Raw genomic sequence first — 11,423 nt, forward strand, 5'->3', positions numbered from 1 at the left:
TTCACCATACGTTACAACTGCATGTCAGTATTCTACGTCAATATGAGGTTGTGATGTGATGTTTGGAAGATGTTAGATTTTTGTTAGTGAACATCACACCTTAAAACCAACAAAATATCAACTTCTAATGATGTCAGAATGTTACAGCAATGTGACCTTAAGGTTATGACGTTAAATCGACATTGGGGTTTGGTCACCATACCTCACGACTGCATGTCAGTATTCTACGTCAATCTTACGTTGGCATGTGACGTTTGGAAGATGTTGGATTTTGGTTACTTTACATCACAACTTAAAACCAACAAATATCTATATCGGCTGTCATCATTCTTCTACGTCAATTTGACGTTGGAATTATATGTTGTGTGTATGTTGAATTTTGGTTATCCAATGTCACGACCAACATTCAACCAGATTTCAACGTTTTTTGACATTGGTGGCCAGCTGTATATATGCTAAAAACCATAATATAAACGCAAACACAGACTTACTTTGCTCTGCTTTAAGATGTAGGTCAGCTGTAGCCGCTTCTCTCGCACATCAGTCAGGAAAATTCAAAATGTAAAATATCTCTGAACGGTTGACTTTTTCTGAGGCTGAAGTCAGAATCTCATTTACCAGCTTCTTGTTCGAATTGTCCCATTCCACCTTAAATGGTGCATGAGGCACCAGAATGTACGTTACTGCCACGCCATTTAAGGTGGAACGGGAGAATTCGAACGAGAAGCTGAAACTTCACGACTTAGTGTTTGACAGTTTCTCGTTGCAGATTAAACGTATCAAGTCCATTCGTCTGAAATTTGGGGACAGAATATTATGCCTCATTTTATATGAAATTTGATTTGTTCTCTGTGAGCGCTGTCGCTGAATTACGGCCAATCAAAATCTGCCAAGCTCTGCGTTATTTTCTCAACCCTCCAATCACGGCTTATTAATTGTTGCTGTCCGCAGTTACTTCAGTAATCAGCGCCTGTGACGTTCGTAACTAGCATTAGGATTCCGAGCTCCTCAGAAGTTTCTCAGGGTTTTATGAGATTCAGAAAGCGATGAAACTACACAGTGAGCAGTGAGAGGTTCTCAGCTGAAATCAGTACAGCTGTGGCTCGGCCATAGACCGAACTGCCTGCTCTGTTTGTCTCTGTACCAGACGCTGCACAGCCCAGAGAACCAGAGCAACTTTGACTTCTTGAGATGTTCAGGTATGCAGCACACATGCTATAAGTTAACACAACATCGCTATGGCAAAAATGTAGCTAGCTGAGAGTTTATGAGCACAATTAACACATTAAGATTGTAAAATGAAAACCCCATATTTCATTTTTTTGCTTGGACTGCTCGTATTTTTGCTGGCCAAATCAGCTGCTTTAGTCCAGCTCCAGTAGCTGCTCAGTTTAGGCTACAGGCTCCATAGTAGGCTATATTACAGATTAGATGTGAAATTAAAGTTAGATTGTGTTACCTACTCATAACATACTACAACATGAGAACGTTCACTGTTATTAAAAGTATAGTATCGTAGCAAACATTAAGAAATCAGCAGGAACATTAGACTATATTTTGTCTCATTAACTATATGAGTAGCCGCCTTTCCCTTTAGCTGGGCTTTGGTACAGACAGACTTTTATAGCATCTGTTTAATGTGTGCTTTTACAATAATCAGTGAGTACAGAGATGCAAAAGAGACAAGCAAAGATAGAGAGAGAGTATCACCTGATTTAATGCAGGTTTAATATATTATTTTAGCTGAAAATAAACATATAAATAAATACTTAAATGATTAAATTAAACTTAAACAGGGCAATTGAAGTCAAATAAAAATGGAGGGATGAAGAAGGAACAAATGGAAAAAAAAGTGCATAACAGTTACAGATGGGTAAAAAAGAGCAGTGACTGAATAAAAAAACAAAAGGAGAAACTTACTGTTGCTTTAATTCTCATATTTGGTAGTTATTTTAATCAGATGTAAGTAACATTTCTGCAAAATGGACCTCACAGAAATTCTGATCCTAGTTACGGCCTAGTTAGTAAAAGAACCATGTGTTGCTGATCCTTGCCTCAGCTAAAGTAGAAAAAACATTTTTGTAATAGACTATTACTAATAGTACTCCGCAGAGCCAGGGTCACTGATAAAAAAATTTGAGGCTGAAGTGTTGCTGAAGTTTAATAAAGGAGTCTGAATGGCATGTCTGCACAGATCTTGCTGAAATATTTAAATTAGAACAGTTTTGTTTCAACAGTTGAAAACACTTTGCACAAAATTCTGTGGTTTGTATTTGGTTATTTTTGTTGATTTTTGTTAGGAGAAACCTGGAATGATTGATTTTGCCTTTACTTAGTCCACATTTTTGTTGGATATCACGCCTTTGGTTGTGTAAGTTTGATTGTTGGTTACACTTAAACTCACTTTTTGGTGATCTTTTTGTATATTTGCAGTTTTTCAATTGTATGTTTCTTTCTGGCACATGATTAAATGCAGTGTCTTGTTCACACTTTCAGTTGGGCTTGTTTGTTGTGTCAGGTGAAGATACACAAACGTTCTGACAATCGCGCTTTGAAAGTAGCTAAAAAGTAGTGCACTACTTTTCAAAAAGTAGCCACTACTTTTTTGGGAAAAGTAGCTAAATTGTACCTACAAAGTAGCTAACTACTAATTTTTCAGTAGCTATCCCAACCCTGCATACAAGTAGGATAAAAGTTACAACTGACATGAATCCAGTCTGTTGTCATGACTGTGTGGTGGTTCATTTTACTGAACACAAAATATCCATCCATTTTCTGAGCCACGTATCCTTCTGGGTTGTGGAGGAGCCTATCCCAGAATTCATTAGGTGGAAGGTTGGAAACACCCTGGACAGGTCGCCAGTCCATAACAAGGCAGACACACAGATGCATGCACTCACACCTACGGGCAGTTTAGCGTCTCCAGTTGGTCTGATTGCATTTCTTTGGACACTGGGGAGGAAACCCACACAGACATGGGGGGAACATGCAAACCACACACAGAAAGGACCCTGGTCTCCCAGCTGAGGAATTAAATCAAGGCCCTTCTTGCTGTAAGGTGACAGCGCTACCCACTGCGCCACCGTGCCGCCCCGAACACAAAACAGAGACTTACAAATATTTTCACTGAAACATTTCAGCACAAATGCAGACACATCAGCATACAAAAAATCTCATATACTGAAACCCTTGGCATGTTATCAAGTGCACAGGGGTCAGCACAACACATGCCCGAAGGAGGTAATGACACAGTTGAGGACATTAATGGCTGGAACAAGAAGTAGGTGTGAGCAAGTGAAGTCAGGCCACATTTGAACAGTTTTAAAGGACTAACCACAGTTGTGGGAGGTTCTGAAAGGCCTCCAAGAAGCCACACACCCTTAAATCTGTTTTTTTTTTCTGACCCAGCTGTGTTTCCACCACATTTCAAACTCTCACATCCACCAACAATGAGGCTGCAAGTCACCCTGCTGCTCATCTGTGCGCTTTTCCCAAAAGGTATGGACCTTAATATGCAGTACAGTTTGAAACATTTTAGATGCATTATGTTTTTAATCAGTTTAGCCTCTCCAATGTATTGTTAATGAGTCTCTTACATTTGATGTTTGAATGTTGATTGAATGCCTCTTGATAGACTTTTAATGTAATTTATGAAACACTATCAAAGTTCTGTGGCAAAACATAGCAAACAGTAAGCAGGAGTTTGTATTGGGGTTAATCAACTTTGACTTTATGTACTGAATCTGTTTCTTATGCCGAGTTCTCTCTGTCCTCCAGCACTGACACTGAAGTGTTATCAGTGTATGGCAGCGGTGACTGGACAATGCACAGAAACCCAAACGTACTGTTCAGATCAGTGTGCTAGCTTCACCACTACTGCGTACGCAGGTAAGAATGACCTAAATACAAAATGACTTTAGTGACTATCAGTCATACACTGTAAAAAATGGCTCATCAGACCAAGCAATTGGACTAGTTTTACTCAAAAAACTACTTTGAAAGAATTGTTCATTCAAAGTATTTATTTAGGTTGTCAAAATTATTTAGGTGAAATAAAACTAGTTAATTTGCTTGTTACCACATGAAGTTTTTTTTAGGTTGAATTGATGAGTCATTTTTTACAGTATGTATATACAAACAGTTGAAAAACCTGCCAAGCTAGTTTGTGTTTAAAGTGAGACCAAATATACTCTATAGGGTTTAAATCTGGACTCTGATCTGCCCAAAACCACCAATACAAACCATTAGTGTTTTGGATTTGGTCCATTTTTTGCAGAGGAGTATATATAACCACACATTACATTAAAGCACATGCTGTGTTCACTAGGTGGTGTAAGAATGACAGAGATTTATGGGAAGGGTTGTGCAGCAGCAGGGAAGTGTGTCTCTGGAAGCCTAAACCTGGGACTTGTGAAAACGACTGTCAACTCAAAATGCTGCAGCACTGATCTCTGTAACAGCAACAAAGCTCCAGGTAAAGCCAAACACTTTGAATACTGCATAAAGAATGCACTAAGCTCATGTAACAATCAGTAGTGCTGAGACTTCATTATCAGGATGTCCTGTAAGGAGTAGCTCTGGGTTTAGTGTGTTGTGTGTTGTAATGCAGTGAACTGCAGTAACGATGATGCTAAACCTCTGTACTGAACTGTTTCTCTCTAAAGCTTTGCCACAAGGCTCTCCAAATGGGAGGAAGTGTTACGCCTGTGCTGATGACGACTGCTTCAGAACTGTGAACTGTGAGGGAGATGAAGATCAGTGCATCAGCGGCAGAGGTGAAAAATCTGAAAAATGCACATCTGTAGCTCTAAAATGTTCCAACATTTTTGGTCTAAAATAAGGATGTTCATTCTTACGCTGCAAGAAATTCCCTTTTTATCTAATTTTGTGGTATGTATCTAAATATATTCATCTGTCTAACATCTCTCTCTCTCTCTCTGAAATGCATTCACAGTTAATACCGGCGGTATTCATGTGAAAATGAAAGGATGTGCGAGCAGAAGTTTCTGTATTGGGGACACAGCGAGCACGCAGGCAGCTGGAATCACTGGAAGTGTGAGCTGCTGTGAGGGGGATCTGTGTAACAGTGCTGAGGGGGTTAAACTGAGTCTCCTCATCATGCTGGTTCCTCTGCTCTCCTCCATTCTCTTCATCTGACCTCTCTGCTGCTCAAACACCTTTTCTTTTTTTACTATTTTTCTTATGCCTTTAAGACTAGCAGAGCTGTGTATTACAAGGTGACCAAATGCAGAGTCTGAGATATAATGAAGTTTTCTGACCAAAACAACTTGAATAAACAGAGTGCCATCTATAAATTGTCCAGTCTATTTCCATGTGTTATACACTAGCAGTTGGAGTTTTTAAACTCTGACAATGTTTCATTTACATACAAAACAGGCACTGACCATTACAAATTACAGTACTTTAGCATTGAATATACGTTCTGTAGTCTTTGGTGCTCTGGTGATCTAGCAACCACTGATCAGTTAGCTAAATTGCAAGTCATAAATGTCAGCTTTGTAGCAAATTAGCTTATTACCAACCTCAACATGAACCCAAAAAGTTAAAAACTTTCACCAGTGAGCATTTAAGATTGTGTGGATTGTCAGTGTATGTCAATATTAGATGGATATGAACATGGTTGTAACTAGGATAAAATTTTTAGTGAGGTCTATTTTGTCAAAAAAGTGACCTACATCATACAGTAGATCAACTAACTGCTGAAAATTGATGGTCAATTTCTCCTATAGATTTTTGTAGGAGAAACATAATTGTTATTATAATTATTTATCTTTGCCTTCTATATGTTTCTTTCCTTCATTCGCTCAATTCCGATTTTTCCATAATGTTCTATTACTGTTACCCTCTTTAAATTTATTTAACTTTTTATGTACATATTTATTGTCAGTTGAAAATACATGTACATCTCTTTTTTTTCTCTCTTGCTTCTTGGTCCACAGTGATACATTAAACATACATTATAAAATGCTGCTTATACGAAACCCCAGCTAATGGGAAAGCAGTTTACGCATACAGTTAATTAGATAAAGTACAGCCAGTTAACAGTGAACTTTCTCATACTTGTTGTAGTATAATGCTTTAATTTCTCATCTAATTGCTAATATAGCCAACTACTGAGTTTGTAGCCTAAACTGAACAGCTACTGGAACTAGACTAAGGCATGCCGATTTAGCTAGCAACATTACAATTTGTCTAAATAAAAAATGAATTATGTGATTTACATTTTACATGTATAATCTGTTAATAACACTTATAATTTCTCATATTTTTTGTAGCTCTGTTTGTTAGCCTACAGCATATCTGCTGCATACCTGAACATTTGGGTAGCAGAGTTTCTTGTACAGAGATAAACATAGCAGGCAATTAAGTTCATGGCCAAAACACAGCGGTTCTGAGGTCAGCTCACTGAAACTTTTGAGGACATCAGTGTCCTCAAGCTTGTTACAGACATGATAGATGCTAATAACAATCTGAAGGGTTGAGGCAATGATGGATAACATTGGTTGCTAAGCAGTGATTTGGAGGACCGAGAAACAAAGGCGGAACTTGGTGGAGAACGTTATGAAAGGATTGGCTATAAAACCCTAACAGCGCTCACAGAAAGCAAAACAAATCTTAGATAATCAATATTCCATTTCTATTTGATTGGGAAGGACTTTGATGCCCATGACTGCAACTCTGAGTAAGTTCAAGTAAGTTTGGTAATCATGCTAAAAGAGACTACAAATTATGTTGGAGACAGCCAGCTAACATTTTACAGTGGGAAATGAAAGTAACATTTAAAGAGACAAACTATTGACATTTTCAACCAGTCACTTTCTGTCTATGTGAGTGCACAGCTATTACGTATAGACCACTAAAACTATTGAGAACTTAGATTTCTGCGAAGTGTTTCACTTGTAAATTGGAGGATACAGCAGAAACATTCTATCAGTCATGGCACACTGCCTCTGATTTAAAATCAGGGTTAGCAAAATCAAATCATTCAAAATTGAGAGGAAGAAGCAGACTATTGCTCACACATTGCAGCAAAATGAAATCATAGTGTGTTCACAACACTATAACATGGTAATTTCATATAAGTAGTCCACAAAAAAAAGCCTGCATTTCATGCACATATCAAATGAAGCATCATGAAGCAGCACTTTGTAGCAACTGGTAGCCAAATCAGTAGAGCGGTCAATTAAATTGTTAATCAAATGTAAAACACTATAAAAAAAGTGTGATTTAAAAATAAATAAATAAATAAAAACAGCATGTCAGTCCAGAATTTCACATTACAGACATACTAAAAATGAAATGACTTTACTGTAGTATTAATAAGTAGACTAGCTTATGCTACCTAAATTGTGTGTCTGTATTATCTATGAAACACAAAGATCATATCAGTAACTGTCAATAAGAGCACTAAAGTAATCAGAAATGGTAAAGCATCTGGTTGCTAGATGTGGGCCACGTCCGTACCAGATTAGGGCCACAGGTCAGCCAAAAGTGAACCACACAACTGGGCCTAATCTGGGCTAGAAGCTGACCACAAGATGTAGGCCATAGCTGGAACAGATCCACACCAGACTTATTTCAGATGGCAAAATTATTCTGGCCCAGATCTGGCCCACTTCCCACCCCCCATTTTCATCCAGCCCACTTGCCACACGTATTGACAGCACTTGGGCGGACTGCTCCTGGTTGCTAGATGTGAGCCACATCCGTACCAGATTAGGGCCACAAGTCAGCCAAAAGAGAACCACATAACTGTAGAATGTATCTGAAACAGATCCACACCAGATTCATTTCAGATGGCAAAATTAATCTGACCCATGGATTGACGGCACTTTGGCGGACCGCTCCCGGGTGCTAGATGTGGGGCACGTATGTACCAGATCAGGACCACACATTAGCCAAAAGTGAAGCACACTACTGGGCTTAATCTGGGCCATAAACTGACCACAAGATGTAAGCCGTATCTGGAACAGATCAACACCAGACACCAAGACCAGATAGCAAATTCCCTCACATTTTTCTCTGGTCCACTTGCCGCACAGATTGACGGCACTTGGTCGGTAATATTTAAAAGTACAATAATGGATTTCTTCAAAATGAATTTAGCAATAGTGATCACTGTAAAATAGTCAGGCATTTTCCTTTATTTTCAACATAAAATCTAACAGCAATCAAAAATGATAGGACATTTATTATGTTTTTATTAAATCAGGTTTCCTTAAAAAAGTGGATGAAAGTCAAACATTTTTGCAGAAAAAAAAAATCAAACCAACAAGACTGCAAAGAAGGCAATGACAATCCAGCATATGCAATGTAAAGTTCTTTTCTGACCACCTTGACCCTTATTATACTGGTGGTGTATACTTATACCTTTTTTCCCAATGCAAAATTTGAATTACTCATTCTAACCTTTGATGAAGGACCAGAGCAGGTGTGCCTAACCATGGTCCTGTTGGTCTATCGTCCTACAAAGTTTAGCTCCAACCCTAGTCCAACACACCTGATCTAAGCGATGAAGGCTAAATATTAGAGTCAGATGTGTTGAAACCTTTCCAGTAGATCACAAAGACCAGGAGGTAGATCTCTAGCACTCCTTCAGTGGTCAGTTTGTGACCACAGAGATGCTCTTGGCTAGATATTTTTGGGTGGTGGTCCACGCTCAAACTAACAGTCACATTGACGTGTTTAACAAAATCAGCATGACTGTGTCTGATATACTCACTTCAACATCCAACATTACACACACCACCATGTCACAGCTGAGAATAGACCGTCTGGTCATTAGTGGTCCCATGATGGTCCCTTTTCATCCAAAACACGTTTAGCAACAGATAAATGCAGACACAATTTAGGTGTGTACAATGTATTGGCATAAAAAGCACTGCACTATAACAGACATGACAAAATTTCAATTTAAATACCAGCATAATCTCTGAGCAGAGCCAAGTAAAACAGTTACACATTAATGAAGTCCTCTAAAAAGGTCAGACATGACAGTGTTTTTTGATCACCAAAAGTTCTTTTCGATGAGTTTGCTACAGTCTTCATTCAGGTATGTGCAATGTGCTGTCTTGTAGTTTTAATGTGGTCATTCTGTTGAAACAGAAATACAGCATTAAAATGAATCCCCACACAAATGTTACATGTTATTGTTCACATAAGATTTGCTTTTTTTTTTTTCTTTAATTTACTTTACTGATTCAGAGCTTAATGAAATTCTCCATGGATTTTCAAAGTCACTTAGTTCAGTGAGGACATTCAACAAGTGCATTTTGTGGTGCTTTTTTTCTTTCTGCTCCGCTTTGGTCCCTTGTTCCATACTGATTCACATGAGACTGAAAACCAAAGAGTAGTGCTCTTTTTTTTCTAAATTCACAATTTGGATTTTTCTAGTTTATGTTTAATCTAAATGAAAATATACTCAATACATTTCTTGTTTAAACAGCCCATGTACTGACCTCAGAACTAACTCCAGTGGCAGTGCTGCATCTTTTGAACAATAAATGTAAATTGTTCAGTTTCTGAGTAATTAGGTTCACCTTCTTTGTATGTACACTCATTGTCTGTTTCATCCTGTAAACCCACCATAGGCATACTCTGTTACAAGATATAGCTGTACAATATAGCAGTCACCCCCCGCCCCATCCATCAGTGGAAAAGACCACCATACGTTTATATTGTTGCGGTCAGGACAGAACCTTGCATTCCTAAAATGGTAACTTTACAATAGAAGGAAAAAAACATTCTTAAATGTAAGTGGAAATTAATAAGATATTTTTTTCCCCAATAACTCTGGAATATTTCTACTGCTCCATTAACTATAAAAGTCTGACTCAATGTAAAGGCAACAAATTCTACATAATAATTTAAAAAAATTAAAAATGGGAAAACAATAGAATAAAAATGGAGATACAAGGCTGTGTCCTGGTGGTGACGATACGTTTGGTGGACCTGATAAAATGGAAAAAGAGTGTAAATACAAACTAGTAAACTAGCAATTTCTGATTACACAGCCATGCTGTTGTAACATGTGCATAATGTTTTTTGGTGTTGTCATGTTGAAATAAGCCTGAACGTCCCTGAAAAAGATGGCGTCCAAAAGGCAGCATATCACTGTTGTCGGAAGCAACATCTCCAAAATGATAACTTTACAGAAACAGGAAAATACCTACTTTACTTTTAATGTAAGTTAATGGAACCAGATTTTTTTCCAAGTCATTTTGGGCTGTTTCTTTTGGTCTATTCTTCATGAAATTTACACACAGTATAAAAGGCAACAGGTACCTTCAAATTATGTCAAAAATTTAAAAATGACAAAAAATGGAGACACAAGCTTTTCTTCTGAGCTCAGCGATATGTTGCTCCACAATCTGTTTGGTGTTAATAGTGCTTTCACAGAGGTGCAGGTTACCCACTACTTTTTGCCTTTATTCATATTTTATATTGTCCAAACATTCTGGACTTAGGTTTATATACATTTGCCTTTGAACCTTGATACCAACCAATTATGTTAATTTGCGTTTTTAGTTGTTAGATGACATGATGCGACCATTTAAAAAATAATTTTATATTTAAGCAAAAGAACATGAGAGGTTGTGTGTTATCGTGAATAGCAACATGGCTGATTTGGTTGCAGTAGATCATCATAGCTGTGATGTTATTCGCGATAACACATGACCTTGAGTGTTCTATTGCTTTTATACAACAGTTTTTACAAAATAAAGAAACAAGATAAATCAAAGAAGTCCTGAATATCATACTGAAATGCTTTAATACTGCCAAAACATTTTGCCACAAAGTAGCTCCACAACAAATGAATTGCAATGGAAACAATTCCTGAGCCTTTTGATCCCTGTGCGCAGTCCAGGATAACTGCAGACACTGTAAGTCTCACCGTTTGGGGTAAGAATAGAACAGCAACATGCAGCTCTTTCATGGCCCTGTTGCAGCTGCACAGCAGAATTAGATTTTTAAGTAAAAATAAAATAATAATGTGCATAGCACTTTTCAGCCTTTAATTAGTGATGATCATAACTCCACTTTAGAATATGGAACATATCCTGAAGCATTAGTGACTTATAAACTCTCCTGATGCAATAATGCATTGATGCTATCTAGAACCTGTAGAGATCACATGCTGCCAATTGTACACTAATAAGATGTGAATTTAGGTGATAATTCATGCTCAGTAATTTAGCACAACAAGGTATTAAGAAAGTGTTTATTGTGAGCTATAATGACTAATAAGGTAATTATTTATGATTTTCACAACAGATCTCCAATTATGTACTAACACAGATTATAATGAATAAAGAATAATACATAGTGAATAAACCATTTAGAAGCAGGACTGCTGTGTCTGATCCACTCAGACCAGTGCAACACACACTAACACACCACCA

The sequence above is a fragment of the Colossoma macropomum genome, unplaced genomic scaffold, assembly GCF_904425465.1.
Source record: "Colossoma macropomum unplaced genomic scaffold, Colossoma_macropomum, whole genome shotgun sequence".
In the NCBI taxonomy this organism is placed as follows: Eukaryota; Metazoa; Chordata; class Actinopteri; order Characiformes; family Serrasalmidae; genus Colossoma; species Colossoma macropomum.